Source organism: Myotis myotis, unplaced genomic scaffold, assembly GCF_014108235.1.
Source record: "Myotis myotis isolate mMyoMyo1 unplaced genomic scaffold, mMyoMyo1.p scaffold_m19_p_4, whole genome shotgun sequence".
NCBI classification, from domain to species: domain Eukaryota; kingdom Metazoa; phylum Chordata; class Mammalia; order Chiroptera; family Vespertilionidae; genus Myotis; species Myotis myotis.
This window is the reverse complement of record NW_023416346.1, coordinates 30662851-30679412: the sequence shown is the minus strand read 5'-3', so window position 1 is coordinate 30679412 and position 16562 is coordinate 30662851. Positions and strand designations below refer to the sequence as shown.

Sequence of the window (16562 nt, the reverse complement as noted above, 5' to 3'; positions counted from 1 at the left end):
TCCCTGACACACTAGCTTGAGGTGCCCCAGTTCCCCGAGACTGGACCGGATCACTTCCGGTGGGGAAAGTCCCACCTCTTCGGAGCGAGGCCCTTGCGCTCGGGCCGCGCCCTGCTGAGCTAGACGGCTGGGGACTGTTTCTGGTCGGGGCTGTGGCCTTGGCAAAGGGCCTCTCGGAGGACCTCCAGCGCCCTTCCTTTCCGCGCCAGCCCGCAGCTGCTGCTGATTCTGCTGCTGCTGACAGTCCCACCCCAAAGCCATTGAAGCCCCTCCTTGTCTCAGCTGCCCTCAGCTCCGCCTGAGTACTTGATGAGCTCGTTGGCTTGTGCAGGACGGCCAATAATTATCTAACGACCGGAGAACGCCAAACATCCCTGGACTAGAAGTCGCGAGGAACATAAAACGGCCAAGAAAGTTTATTCTCTTTGCTGGTATTTTTTTCAAATGATAGTTTTTTCTAAGAAATGCATGCAAATTACCCCCAGACTTCACTATTGCTCTGATTTCCTATGTTTTGTGTTTTACTTAGCTGTGCCTGACAAATAATTAAATACACAGTACTTTTATCCTCTGACAAATTTGCCTTGACTCTACCAGCTAATGCCAAAAGTCACTCTTTCTTGTCACCAGGTTCAGAAAACAAAAGGATTGCAAATAGACTTCACAGGTGCTCCAACTCAGCTTTGCCTCCCTTTGATTCCAACAAAGCTACCCAGCAGGAAAGGTAAACAATATTCAGGGAAGATTTGATTGGAAATTGTTTATTCCAGCAGATTAACCTCTTTTATTCTTTCATTATCTGCATGCACAGCAATTTATAAGCTGGCTTTTCCTCAAAGTTTTTAACGGCCATCCTTCATAGTCATTGAAATTCCAAAGGGAAGGACTCTGGTGTTAAACACTAACTTTCTATTTTTAGATAAAATTGGTACTTCTTACATATCTTTCCCTCTGCCAACTTTCTATTTGTAAACTTTGTGTCAGATCCACAGGCCCAGAAAGCTAGGTTATATTTTAGGAATGTCACTCCCTCTTTGATTCAGGCACGCACCCAGAAACCTGTGAGACTCAATTGCCAGACCAGTTAAATTGACTTCAAACTCCTTGCCTGCAAGCTCTAACGGCCAAAATGTATAAAAATATTACCAAACTCAAATTGTTAGATAATAGAAAACAGGCAAATCACAGTAGTGTAAAGAAGTCCTACTGTGTCTCTCCCTGAGTATTCCCCAAAGTCACTTACAGTATCCAAAGGACAGTTTAGTTCAAGTTCTCTTCGGCCTAGGGCTGGTGCAATCAGTCCAGTGAAGTCCTCAGCTCTGGCTCCAGATGGTCCGGTTCTCGCCTGATATCTGAGACACTGCCCTCTGCTGGAAGAGGTTTGGTCTATGAGTTACGGGTTTCCCCATAGGTCACTGCTCCTTCCACATGTGCTGTTGCCTGATTTGGAGCTCTGCTGCCCATCTCCTTGTCTAGCTGTCTCCAGACTGTCTGGTGGAATCCACAGTGCTGCACCAGCCCTGCTTGTAACCGAGTCTAGAAATTCCTCTTCTGATCTAGCAATCAGCGTTGAGCGGTCTGGCAACTTTCTGCACTGTCACTAAACTGCCAGAACACGCTGCTCTTCTTTTTGAGGTCATCCCACCTGTTGGCAACTCTAATAGCTCTGAATGTGTTGGTCAAAGTGTTTTGGAGAGAGTTCTTTGTTTCTCCACGCAGTAAAACATACTCCTCCCCTCAGGACAGAGTCCCACTGGGTTGCTCTCAGCAACTACAGGGTTGATAAATGTCATGCTCAGTCTGAAGATCCTTCTAAACCAGTGGTTCTCAACCTTGGCTGCACATTAGAATCACCTGGGAATCTTTTTAAAATCCTGATTTCTGGGCCTCATCCTCCGGAAATTCTGTTTTTTTTTTTGTTTGTTTGTTTGTTTGTTTTTTTTTTTTTGTTATGGCTTGAGGCCACAACATTAGTGACAAAGACACAGAATTTCCGGAGGATGAGGCCCAGAAATCAGGATTTTAAAAAGATTCCCAGGTGATTCTAATGTGCAGCCAAGGTTGAGAACCACTGCTCTAAACTTTCTTACGAGGGGGATTCATTACAGCAGCATCTAGGAAAGCAAACAACTGGAAGTCATTTAAATGTCCTCCAATAGATGATCAAAAGTGATGTGTGTGTGTGTGTGTGTGTGTACATTCACAAATTGGGATACCATGCAGCTATTAAACAAGAGAAGTGCCAATATGAAAAAATGGCCAAGATATATATTGTAAGGCTGAAAAACAAGATACTGATAACTCTCTCTCTTTCTCTCTCTCTCTCTCTCCCCCCCCTCTCTCCTTCCCTCCCCCCCTTCTCCCTCCCTCCCTCCCTCCCTCCCTCCCTCTCTTTCCCTTTCTTCCTTTCCTCTCTCTAAGCATGTCCTGGGCTGATAATTTTTTTAAAAAACCCAAATATCTCCAAATGACACAAAAATAATAAATCAGTTAATCTTTCCAAGGGTATTTATTGTTAAAAAGCTTCTTGTATTTCCTTTCAGGGAGTAAACATTATTTATATGCTAGTATATCTATCAAACCAATTTCTATATGTAGTTTTTAAATTACTACAAAAGTAATCTCACTATATACAGCATTCTGTACCATGCTTTTTAAACACTTACTGTATCTTGGTGATTTTTCCATTTCAGAACATATAGATTTACCTCATGTATTGTTAATGGCAGAACCATGATTTAGTTAACCAGTTCCCTATTAAGGATACTGGTTGCTCCTAGTTCTTTTTACTGAATATCTTCCACACACCTATATCTTTCCAGCTAATACTTCAGGTGAATTTCCGTTACTGCTATAACTGAAAAAACTGATACAGTGGGGCCTTGACTTACGAGTTTCATTTGTTCTGAGACCGAGCTCGTTAAGGAACTCATTAAGGAGCTCATTAACTCAAATTACTCTATCAACTCAATGCAAAAAATCAGCTGAGAGACAGCTGGTATCTCAAAAAACTCGTTAGTTGGGACACTCGTAAGTCAAAGCCCCACTGTACTTGCATTCCAAATTCTTCTGGTAAATACTGCCAAATTGTCCTTCAGCAAGGTCAAACTAATTTACATCTCTAAAAACAGAGTATGACGGTTTCTTTATAACCTCACCCTAGGCATTATTAATTTTAGTATTTTAGAGCTATTGTTACTTGCTTTAGGACATTTTCAAGACGAACAAATGCAGGGTAGTGTTATAGAAGAATTTGGGCTTCAGAGGCAGATAATCCTAACATTGCCCTTTGCCAGCTAGATCTCCATTCTCTGATTTGTAAAGTTGAGTATAATAGCTGTATCTAGCTTATAGGGCCTCTGTGAAGAATAAGCGCTTAGCCTTCCAAACACTATCTGCTTAATAAATGTAAACTGCTCAAATAATAACTTTCCACTCACAAGGCTCAAAAATAGGGGGAGGGTAACCTCTCCAGAGAGTATGCCCTTGAGATTCAGAACTTTTGCTTTAATTCTGTATCAACCTCCACTCCAAAGTAACTATTGCTTGGACAATCATTTTCAAGAACTCAGACAATTTTTACCCTAGCGTGAAAAAAATCTTAGGGTACAAAACTATATTCAGAACACAGACGTTTCAGGCACATAATTCTTGTTTTAGGCAATTAGCTTGGTGCAAGTTTAAATTTGCTTCAGGCACCAGTTGTTCACTTCTTTTATCCCTCCTTTCCAGTTTAGACGTCCTTCAGTTGTGAGCCCTGGAGCCATTAAATGTTCTGGATAATTTTCCCTCCCTTTCACCTTCCAAGTGAGCCCTCTGACCTTTCACAGTCCTGGGGGAGGGATGAGGGGGAGCCCTGTTCTTTCCATGTCCCAGGGCTTTCCTTCTCTTTTGCTTGAAGTTGCCTTCAAGTTAGCAGAAAACTAGCAGGACATCTCCTCTTCTTATTTCAGTGTTTTAGGAGGCCCCTTGTTAGCGATTGTCCTGAATTCTTTCCAGCTCCTTCCAGCCTCTAAGATCCCAATCGTCCCTTTCAAATCCCTCCTCCAGCTATGCCAGCTGTTGGCTCTGCATGTAGGTCTCCCCAGGTACACAGAACCAATTTTTATATCTTTTTTATCTTTTTGTCATTATAAAAATTGTTCTTTGCAAAAAAAAAAAAAAGTAAGGTGTGATCCTACTAACCAAAGAAAATCACCATTATATTTTAGTGCCTTTCACAAAATTTTACTGAGAGTGAAAATATGTTTTTTAAATGAGAATGGGATCATATAGTTTTGCAAGCTGCAGCTTTCACTTACAGAGACGTCATGCCTGCACAAAGTATTAAAAATACTTAAAGCCTGAGTATGCCTTGTTCCCCATAGCTTTAGCTTTCCTACAACTCCAATTAGCATTCATTCACATTCAACCTTGCTTACCTGGAATCTTCATTCAACCAAAGAGATTTCATGGCAAGGTCTGCTAACCACAGAGGCCACTGCTACCCAAGCCTGGTCAAGAAAACATTCCTATAGAGCAGTGATGGCAAACCTATGACACGCGTGTCAGAGGTGACACGCAAACTCATTTTTTTGGTTGATTTTTCTTTATTAAATGGCATTTAAATATATAAAATAAATATCAAAAATATAAGTCTTTGTTTTACTATGGTTGCAAATATCAAAAAATTTCTACATGTGACACGGCACCAGAGTTAAGTTAGGGTTTTTCAAAATGCTGACACATGGAGCTCAAAAGGTTCACCATCACTGCTATAGAGACACAAGACTCTTATTTTCCAGATGTGTCAGCTGAAAGAGTTAGTTCTTTGGAACTCAGTGAGCTACTAAATAGAGTGTATCTAAAACAGGTCTGAACTCCTTAATCATTTTCTCTCTCCATTTCATCTGTAATTTCAGAGATAGTAGATAGGAAAGCATTTTATAATCTATTAAGTACCACTAAATTTAAGGGATTAGTATTAATAACTATATTTTGTTGTTTATTTCTGCATGTTTATTGCCAATTTTAATCTGTTGTATAACCATACTCTTAATTTATGTGCATCTGAATCACCTGGAAATGTTGTTAAAATACAGATGGCTAGGCCCTGCCCCCCAGAATTCCTGATTCTGGGGCAGGGCCAATAATTTACATTTCTAAGTTCCCAGATAACACTGCTGTTGGTCCAGGGACCCCACTGTAAGCACCACTGTTATAAAAAGTGGTAGGGCTTTATATTTGGATCTTCCCTGCTTAATATTCATTAATTTATCAACTCGCTCAATCATTCATTCAATACCCATTGACTGACTTTCTACTCTAGGCCAAGCACTTTGCTAGATAGTGGTAATGTAAAGATGGATGAGACACAGTGCCCGAAGAAGTTCATGGCCTTTTGAGGAACACAGACAATTAAATCAATATTTACATTACAGTGTGGCAAGTTTCATGATAGAAATATGGCAAGGGTGCTCTGGGAGACTCAGAAAGGGCACCAGAGAAGGTTTTTTGGAAGAGGTGACTGAGCTGTAGGCGAGGAGGCCAGGGGGGTTAGTAGAGGCACAGGGGTGGGCAAACTTTTTGACTCGAGGGCCACAATGGGTTCTTAAACTGGACCGGAGGGCCGGAACAAAAGCATGGATGGAGTGTTTGTGTGAACTAATATAAATTCAAAGTAAACATCATTACATAAAAGGGTACGGTCTTTTTTTTTCAATAGTTTTATTCATTTCAAACCCGCGGGCCATAGTTTGCCCACAGCTGCAGGTAAAGAAAAGCCTGGAGTAGTAAACTGAGGGGCTTCACCTTTTCCCTGAAGGCTGTGGGAAGTCAGAGAAGGTGGTTTTACAAAGGTGGAACACTACTCTACTGAGAAAAAGTAGATTTGGCATCCAAACCCAGGTTCGAATATTGGCTGTGCTGCTTGCATAACCTGGGCAAGTTACTTAACCTTCTCTGAGCCTCCTGTTCCTCATGTGTAAAGGGAAAAATAATATCTACCTTATTTAGATGTTTTGAAGATTAAGTAAGAGAAAGTACCTAAATGCCTGGAATATGGTAGGTATATAACAAATGGTGATTATTATCAGTTTTGAACTTTAGAAAGCTAAAGACATGGATTATTTCAGATTGAAATTATCAGGCTAGTTCAAATATCAAGGCCGTATTTGATATGGCAAGTTGAATGATTTAATGGTATAATGATAATTATTTATTGGTACAGACTATATGCCAGGAATTTGCAAAGTGATTTATACTCATCATATCACTGTATTCTTGCAATAACCTTAGACTTAAGTGCTATTATTATTCCCAAGTTTGCAACGATGGGATTAAGACTCCAAGAAGTTAAATGACATATACAACGTCACACAGTTTGTCAGTGGCAGAGCTTGAATTCCAACTCAGGTCAGTCTAACCCTAGAGTCTACATTGTATTACCTCCTTGTTCCTCAGAAAGCAATTTTTTTTCTTTGGACTGTAGAACAGTGAGTGGGTGTTAAGGCAATGTTAAAGAATGTGAGCTTTATTCTCCTGTTTCTCTAACCTTGAGCAAAGCTGGTTGTTCCTACTGATTTCATACTCCCTCTGAAAACATGCCTCCATCACCTGCCAGGAGCTATCGACCTTGGGTCTGTGGAACCTGCTACTGATGCTGAGGTTGTCACAATTACCTTCTAAAATATCCTGGAGCATTTACCACAGAGAATCTCCTTCTCTTGATACACGGACCATATTAAACTCCAAGGGAGGAGGAGGCAGAGGGTAAGCCTAATTATTTTTTAATACCATTTTGCAAATAGCAGCTATTACTTATTGGGCACTTGCTATGCATCTGGAATCGTATATACACTTTAATTCTCACAGCGACCCCATAGCAAGTACTATTGTCACCATCCCTAGTGTAGATATCAGGAAACTGAGACTCTGGGAGGTTAAACAATATGTCTAAGATTACACAGCTAGCAGAGGCAGATTAAAAGTAGAGAACTGGTACATTCAATTTTATAAACCTTACATTTTAATTTTTTGCTTTGCTTCTGTAGCTATAACATTTCCAAACTCAAATCTCTTAGATGCTTCTACTGCCTATGTGATTTAGTTACCACAAAATAGTTCAAACCCTGTTTTAAATTACAGTGGGGCCTTGACTTACGAGTTTAATTCGTTCCATGATGGAGCTCATAACTCAAATTACTCCTATGTCAAATCAAAAAGTGAACGAGTGAGACACGTGATGCTGGGCTGATGTTGTGGTGTTCACTGTGACGTTCACTGCGCCAATTAGTGGTGGGATATCTGAAGCTGGCTCATAACCCGAATTTTAGCTCGCAACTCAAAGCAAAAAATCGGCCAAGAGACAGCTCGTATCTCGAAAAACTCATTAGTCAGGACACTTGTAAGTCAAGGCCCCACTGTATAAAAGGACACTGTGCAAATAATGCCTGTTTCCTCAAAATCATTGCATACTGTAAGGAGTCATTCTTTGGCTACTGTAAAAAAGACAAGAAATAAATGTTGCTGAGGTTGTGGAGAAAAGGGAACCTTTGTGCACTGTTGGTGGGAATGTGAGTTGTTATAGCCACTACGGGGAAAACAGTATGGAGATTCCTCAGGAAATTAAAAATAGAACTACCACCTAATTCAGCAATCTAACTTCTGGGTATATACCCAAAGGAAATGGAATCACTATTCTAAAAAGATATCTGCACTCCCATCTTTACTGCAGCATTAGTCACAAAACCCAAGGTGTGGAAACAGATGAATGGATGAAGAAGATATATATATATATATATATATATATATATATATATATATATAATTGATCCATGGAAAGTAAAATTCTAACCTACTGGGGCCTCCATATGCTCTATAAAGAAATCACATTAAAATTGAATTCTTAGTACTTTAAAAGGACTACGGTCTGAATGCCTTTAAAAAGGCTGAGATGGTGTGAAAATTAATGTAAAGATCGATATTGTTGTTTGCTATAATAAATTGTTGTCTGTTTCAAACTCATGGCAATGTATAAATCCTTTTGTTTTTAATTTGGAGCAGCTAGCTGAATATGCAGAGTTCTGGCACTAGGTGTCAGCAAAATATTAAATTAGAATCATCTACCTCTGCTCTTCCTTTATTTTCAAAGTTTTTATAGCAATAAAAATAAAATATATTTTCTGGATTTTAAGGTAAAGAAGACAACACACTTCCTTGTTGCTGTGACAATGTCAGTGGGAGAGAGACTATTGTTGCTGCTCAAAGTGGACTCCTTAAGGAGATCACCATGGCTCAAGAAATTGTCTTGGTTTGACCTTCAGCTTTGAATGGTCTAGAATTCAATTTTGTGTTACCCAGAAAGCTAAGGGATTAGCAGTTTGCAGGTGCGCGTGGAGGAGTGAGTCCACTGTAGTGAACCAGTTCCTAAAATTCTACATGCAAAATTATTTTACACAGAGAAATCTAATTTTGAAGCTGATCACAGCACTTGTGTTAATCAACTCAGTGAATGGTCTTCCCATGTGGACAAGATTAACAAAATTACTTTAAAGGATCACTTTGAGAGCCTAAGGAGTTGACCGGTCCTAACTTACTATTTTCTATATTTAGCGTATCATTGCTTTTTCTTTTAATCTCCAGAACTTTACCCCCTTCTTGTGATTTCTATCACAGTAAATGGTACCACCATTCACCGTTTACAGAAAACAGAACTTTGGATGTTATCCTCACCTCTTCCTTCATCCTAGCTTCCCATAACCAAACAACTACCAAGTCCTGCCAAATTTACCTCCTTAATATTTCTTACATCTGTCTCATCCTATGCCTGCTTCTGTTGCAGTCTTAAAAATCTCAATAAATGGCAATTCCAGCTTTCACGTGGCTCAGGCCAAACCCTTGCAGTTATCCATGAGTCTTCTGTTTCTCTCATGCCCTATCTGATCCATGTGGAGAAACAGAAGGTCTACCTTCATAATTCAGTTGACCCTTGGATTTGAACTGTATGGGTCTACTTATATGCAGGGGTTTTTCTCTTTTTTCAATAAATACCTGTGCTGCTCTCAATCTTTGGTGTGGAGCCCGTGGATGCTAAAGGCTAGCTGTATGCATTGATCTATGCCAATTTACATAGGGGACTTGAACATATGCGGATTTGGGAATCTGAGGAGTGGTCCTGAAACCAATCCCCAATAGATACTGAGGGACAACAAAAATTTGGGGGGAGGCAAAACTTATGCTTGCTTTTCAACTGTCCGGGTGTTGGCTCCCCCTAACTTCCATGTTGCTAAAGGGTCAACTGTGTATCCAAAATTTGATCACTTCTTAGCACCTCCACTGCAATGAATCTGGTTCAAGCAACCATTTTCACTTTCTTGGACTATAGCTATAATATCCCAACTGCACTTGCTTACTGCTACAATACTCCTTATTTAGTGTCTTTTCAACACAGTAGCCAGGGTAATCCTTTTATAGCCACAGAACCCTCCAGTGATTTGCTCAAAGTAAAGTCAAAGTCCTTACAGTTGTAGAAGAACTATGGTTAAATACTAGAGAAGCTTTTTAAAAGTGTAAATATCAAATAGGGAACCCCTGTGTATTAAATGCTACTTTAAAAAACCTGTGCATACATTTAAATTATAACCAATAGCTTGTCAGAGTTAACTCCAAATATATGAGAAATAGTATTCTCTTGCCTTGTGGTTTTAGGTCTGGACCTTGCTGTGTAAATAGACATACAATGATATGATACAAAATATCTTTAATTGGAAGTAATCTCTGTTACTGACAACTGTGGTCCTTCTGTCCCAAAGTTGAGCAGAGCTCCATCTTGTCTGGGTCTGTAGTTGTCCCATCTACTTATATAAACAAAACAAGAGCTTGATGGAAGATCAAGTTTTATACACATTTTTTTTTAAAATGGTGGGGCTGGGACTCTGGCTGCTGAGAGGGAGATATACGTTGGGAAGCCAGAGTCTAGTCCAGGAACCTTTAAAAAAAGTTCTATATACATTTTAAAAATTATTAAAGGCTAAAACACTTCCATTTCAACTTGTAAAAAAATTTGTCTAGAAGGCCCTACATGATCTGGCTCCTCCAAGATGAGACCAGCCTTCGCCCTTACTGTGCCATCTGTCTGGAAAGTTCTTTCCTCACATGCACATTGCTTCCTTCCTTTCCTTAGGTCTTGTCCTCCTGTAGTGACACTACTCAATATAAAATTGCATCCCCCGTCCTAACTGGTTTGGCTCAGTGAATAGAGCGTCAGCCTGCGGAATGAAAGGTCCCGGGTTCGATTCCGGCCAAGGGCATGTACGTTGGTTGCAGGCACATCCCCAGTGGGAGGTGTGTAAGAGGCAGCTGATTGGTGTTTCTAACTCTCTATCCCTCTCTCTTCCTCTCTGTAAAAAATCAATTAAAAAATAAATATAATTGCATCCCCTTAATACAGTGCCTTCGATCCCTCTTGTTTCATTTTTTTTTTGTTCTCAATAGCACTTGTCCAGTTCTAATATACTATATGCTTTCAATGGGAATTTTATTTAATATATTTCCTTATGAGGACAGAGGTTATTGTCAGTTTTGTTCACTGCATATCCCAGTGCCTAGAACAGTGCCAGCAATATACTGTTAAAAAGTGATGAATTGATTAAACTGCTTACGCTAGTCTATACATATGATATTTCTTTCCCATGTGTCTCTTGTTATGTTATTACTTCTGCCCAGAAGGCTTTTCACTTCCTATTTTTTCCTATGGATTTCTTGTCAGCATTATTTTTAGAAAAGATTTATTGAGATGTAATTCACATCACCCATTTAAAGTGTACAATTCAATGTTATTTACTACTAGAAGCCCAGTGCATGAATTTGTGCGCAGGTGGAGTCTGGCTGGCCTGGCCCCTATAGGAGCAGATTGGGGCCAGGCCTGTCAGGAGGAGGAGATGGCGGTAGGTTGGCCAGCTGGCCCACCCCAATCCGGGCCTGATAAGGGCAAGACCAGCTGTGGGGAGGGACTGTGGGTGATTGGCCAGTTGGCCCCTCCCCCAAATGGGGTGGGGGGGCCAATTGGGGGTCAGCGGCCATGGGAGGGACTGTGGGAAGTTGGCCGGTTAGCTCCACCCCTGATCAGTGTGTGTGGGGGGCCAATTGAGGTGGAGCTGGCTGGGGGTAGGGGCCGTGGGCAATCGGGGTGGTGGGGGCTGATTGGGGGTGGGGCTGGCCATGGGGAGGGGCTGTGGGCGGTGGCTGGCTGGCCCTGCCCCCAAATGGGGGGCCGATTGGGGGCCAGCGGCCTGGGGGAGGGGCCATGGGTGGTTGGCCTACTGGCCCTGCCCCTGATCGGAGTGGAGGGGCTGATCTGGGGTGGGTTTGGGTGGAGGAGGGGCTGCAGGAGGTTGGCCGGCTGGCCCTGCCCCCTATTGGGTAGGGTGGGCTATCAGGGACAGGGACAGTGGGGGGAGGGGCTACGGGCTGATTGGGGTCCATCGGGGGTGGGGCCGGCCACGGGGAGGGGCTGCAGGAGGTTGGCCAGCTGACCCCGCCCCCTATTGGGGTGGGGGAGGCGAACAGGGGCAGGGCTGGTTGTGGGGAGGGGCCGTGGGAGGTTGGCCAGTCAGCCCCATCCCCTGATCAGGCCGGTTCGCTGTCTGCAGTGGGCATCATAGCGACTGGTCATTCCGGCATTCTGGTCTCTGGCTTTTTATATATATATAGACTAGAGGCCTGTTGCATAAAGAGATTCGTGCAATAGGCTTTCCCTTCCCCTGGCTGCTGGCACCGGTTTTCCTCCGGCACCCGGGACCCAGGCCTTCGCTCCAGCCGGAGCCGCCTTCAATCTTCGCTCTGCTGCTTCTGCTTCGTGCCTACTTATGCAAATTAACCGCCATCTTTGTTGGGTTAATTTGCATACTCTCCTGATTGGCTGGTTAGCATAGCAAAGGTACGGTCAATTTACATGTTTATTATTTTTTTATATATATTCACAGAGTTGTACAGCTATCACCATAGTTGAATTTAGAACATTTTTATCACCTCAAAAAGAAACCCTTTAGCTGCTGCCCTACTATCCCCCTATTTTCCGCATCCCTAGGCAATCACTAATCTGCTTTATGTCTCTATAGATTTGCCTATTCTGGGCATTTCATATAAATAGACTCATATAATAAGTGGTCTTTTGTGACTGGCTTTTTTCACTTAACATAATCTTTTCAAGGCTCATCCATGTGGTAACATTTAAATCAGTACTTCTTTCCTTTTCATGGCCAAATAATATTCTTGTGTTGACATACTACATTTTGTTTATACATTCATAAATTAATGGACATTTGGATTATTTCCACATTTCCACCTTTTTGGTATTATAAATAATGCTGCTATAAACATTTGTGTTCATGTTTTTGTGTGGACATATATTTTCATTTTCATTTCTCTTGAGTATATATAGGAGTAGAATTGTTGTGTCATATGATCACTCTAGATGTAACTATTTAAAAAACTACTAGACTCTTTTCCAAGTGTCTGTGCCATTTTACATTCTCATGAGCAGTGCATAAGTGTTCTAGTTTCTCCTCATCCCCTCCAACATTTGTCACTGTCTGACATTTTTAAAAAATATATATTTTATTGATTTTTTACAGAGAGGAAGGGAGAGGGATAGAGAGTTAGAAACATCGATGAGAGAGAAGCATCGATCAGCTGCCTCCTGCACACCCCCTACTGGGGATGTGCCTGCAACCAAGGTACATGCCCTTGACCGGAATCAAACCCGGGACTCTTCAGTCCCCAGGCCGACGCTCTATCCAGTGAGCCAAACCGGCTAGGGCACTGTCTGACATTTTTATTCCAGCCATCCTAGTAGGCATGATATGGTATCTTGTCACTTTGATTTGTATTTCTCTGGTGGCTAATGATGTTGAGCATCTTTTCATGTGCTTATCGGTCATTTGTAAATCTTCTTTGTAGAAATGTTTATTGAGATACTTTTTTTCATTTTCAAATTGCATTATTGGTCTTTTTATTATTGAGTTGTTAGTAGTTCCTTATATATTCCAGATACAAGTTTCTTCACAGACATATGATTTGCAAATATGATATCTTATTCTATAAGTTATCTTTCTACTTTCTTTATTTTTCCTTTTTATTGACTTTATTGGGTGACATGGGTTAACAAAATTATACAGGTTTCAGTTGCAGAATTTCACAATACATCATCTACACACTGTGTTGTGTGTTCACCACCCCAAGTGAAGCCTCCTTCCATCACCATTCATCCTCCCTATACCCTCCCCCACCTTCCCTTGCCCCTCCTCCCTCTGGAAATCACCACACTGTTTTCCACGTCCATGAGTTATTTTTCTTTTTTTCTCTTTTTTGCTCAATCCCTCTACTCCCACAGCACAGCCCCCTAACCTATACAACGTTCAGCTTTATTTCTATTTATGAGACTGTCTCTATTTTCTTATTCACCAAGATTTGGAAACAACCCAAGTGTCCATAAGTAAATGAATTGATAAAAAAGCCATGGTACATTTACACAATGGAATACTACTCAGCCATAAAAAGAATTTACCCTTTGTGACAGGATGGATGGACCTGGAGAGAGTTATGCCAAGTGAAATGAGCCAATCAGAGAAAGACAAGTATCATATGATTTCACTGAAATGTGGAATATAATGAACAAAATTATCTACTCTTTTGATAGTTTCTTTTGAAGTGCAAAAGTTTTTTATTTTGATTAAATTCAATTTATCTGTATTTTCTTTGGTTGCTTGTACTTCTGGTATCATACCAGAATGCTCTGTCAAATCCAAGGTCATGAAGATTTAACCTATGTTTTCCTCTAAGAGTTTTATAGTTTTATCTCTTCCAATTAGGGCTTTGACCCATTTTGAGTAAATTTTTATATAGTGTGTGTCAAAAGTCTAATTTCATTCTTCTGCCTGTGGCGAACGAGTTATTCCAGTACAATTTGTTGAAAAGACTAACATGATCATAATGGCCGGTATACTGAAAAAGATATGATAAGATAACCCAATGGTTCTCAAAGTGATATCACCATAGCAGTGGCATTACTTGTTAGAAATGCAAAGTCTCAGATCCCAACGCAGACTTACTGAATCAGAAACTCAATGGGTGGGCGCAGCAATCTATGTGGTAATAAGCTCACCAGGGGATTCTGATGCAAGATCACGTTTGAGAACCATGGCAAGTCAAATCAACTGATGAAGCACATGTACTTAATGAGTATCTATTTTATGGCTCATCTCCATTTCTCCCTTACACTGATAAGGCCATGAAGTCCTAATGATTCAACTTCTTGAACATTTCCTGCATCCATTTGCCTTCACCTCTTCTGATTTTCACTATCTTAGTTAAGGTTCTCATCACCTCACACTGCAAGAGCCTCATTATTCTTCTCTCCACCTCTAGCACTGTCTCTTCCAGGTCAACCCAAGATTCCTGGAATATTGTTCTGAAAAACTACTTTGTACACGTCAGTCAGTGTCCTACTGAAAAATAAGTGATAATGGCTTCATGCTTCCATGAAACATACATTCTTCAATTGGGCATTTGAAGATCTCCTTAATTTGGTTCAAAACTGACTTTAAAACTTTTTTCATTTATAAATCCTCTACAGCAGCAGTTCTCAACCTGTGGGTCACGACCCCTTTGGGCGTCGAACGACCCTTTCACAGGGGGCGCCTAAGACAATTGGAAAACATATATAATTACATATTGTTTTCGTGATTAATCACTATGCTTTAATTATGTTCAATTTATAGCAATGAAATTGGGAGTCACCACAACATGAGGAACTGTATTAAAGGGTCGCGGCATTAGGAAGGTTGAGAACCACTGCTCTACAGGAACACCCCATATATCTAAATTATTCCTTACATATACCATGAGTAGTTTTGCTTCTGTACTCTTCACTTTTCCAACTCCTCCTATCCTGTACTCACCACCTCTCCCACTTAACTCCTCTTTATCCCCTGGGGTTTAGCTTAGATGACTTTTCATTCAAAATGCCTTCCTGGGTGCTTCAGAAAAGGTTAGGTGTCCCACCTCTGTGATCCCATACAACACTGTACTTCCACACTGTATTTTAATTGTGTGTTTGTCTGTCTCCTCCACTGATGTGTAAAGTCCCCCTTGGCAGGAACCTTGTTCATTAACTCAAATATTTATTGAACATTGCTCTGTGCCAGGCCTGTATCCCCAGCACCTGGGAGGCACTAAAATAAATTAATGGGTTAAAATGAGGTTCATCCCTTTTTCATCCTTGCCCCTCCAGCCTTGCTCTATAAACCATGAGGTAGGATGGGAATGAATTTTTGAACATTTAAGATGACATCCAAGGGCAAGTAAGTGGTGTAAAAGATGCAAGAGCCATGGATCTAATAACAAAAGGAAGGAAACTTGTACTCATCTCGTACAGTGTGCCAGGTACCTTATTGGAAAGAAGCCCTTTATTTCCCCCCTCTCTATTATGTTACTTTGCAAACTAAAATTAAAAATATGCAAATAAAGAGAATTTAGCTTGAAAAAGTATATCTTTTTTGGCACATATTTGTGTGTCAGAAAATATAAGCATTTCATATTAAGATTGGGAAAAGATCTTTTTGGTGTGAACTTGGTCCCACTATTCATAATTTATAGGTAGATTATAAGTCACCTGTTACCCTACTCTTCTCTCTATCTAACCCTAATTAATTAACTAAAAATTAATTACATCAATTGGGAATGCATATGACATAGGAAAAGGTATCAACAAGTTAAAGTGGGGATTCCAAAAGTTTTCAAATAGCCTGGAAAGTTCAGCATACTTCAGAGTGATCAGGAAAGACTGTACTATGAACAGGATTTTAGATTCATCTAAGGTTAAGGTAAAATTTTCCAAACGGGACTGTGGATACTTAGGGCTTGCAAATCCACATAAAAAAGAAACCTTGTCTGTGCACAGTAAGTAAATCTGATCTATACATATAATTTTAATTTCTTATTGTTGACACTATTACAGCTGTCCCCCATTTCCCATCCCTTTGCTACCCTATAACTAGCCCTCACTCCCACCCAGGCCTTCGCCACATTATTGTCTGTTTCCATGGGCTATGCATACATGAATATATGTTTTTTGGTTAATCTCTTTCATGCTATTTTGGTGAATAAAATGGAAATTCATGTACTTTTACAAATAAATTTTATTTTTTCTTATTACTAGAGCAATACATGTTAATTGTAGAAAACTATGTACTTCAAAAGAAAGAACACAAAGTTCACTTAAAATTCTACTACCCAGAGGTAACCACAGTTAGATATATTTTAAATAAACTTTTATTTAAAATACATTTAAATTACAGAAAAACTGTGAAGATTGTACAGTTTCCTTACAACACATATCCACTTCCCTATTGTTAACATCTTACATCAATATGGTACACTTGTTATAATTAATGAATCAATATTGACTCATTATTATTAATAGAGTGCAAATTTTATTCAAATTTTCTTAGTTTTTGCCTAATGTTCTTTTTCTTTTAAAAAAATTTTTATCGATTTTTTTTAGAAAGAGAGGAAGGGAGAGG

The 16562-nt window shown here is 40.3% G+C and overlaps 1 long non-coding RNA gene across 1 annotated transcript in view; it reads left to right on the top strand.

Annotated features, from left to right (window-relative positions):
• Positions 1-69: 69 nt before the first annotated feature.
• LOC118653907 overlaps positions 70-16562 on the top strand; it is a 34714-nt gene continuing 18221 nt past the window's right edge. The window contains exons 1-2 of the long non-coding RNA XR_004966918.1: positions 70-431; positions 631-724. This is a non-coding gene — a long non-coding RNA (uncharacterized LOC118653907). The remainder of the gene's footprint in view (positions 432-630; positions 725-16562) is intronic.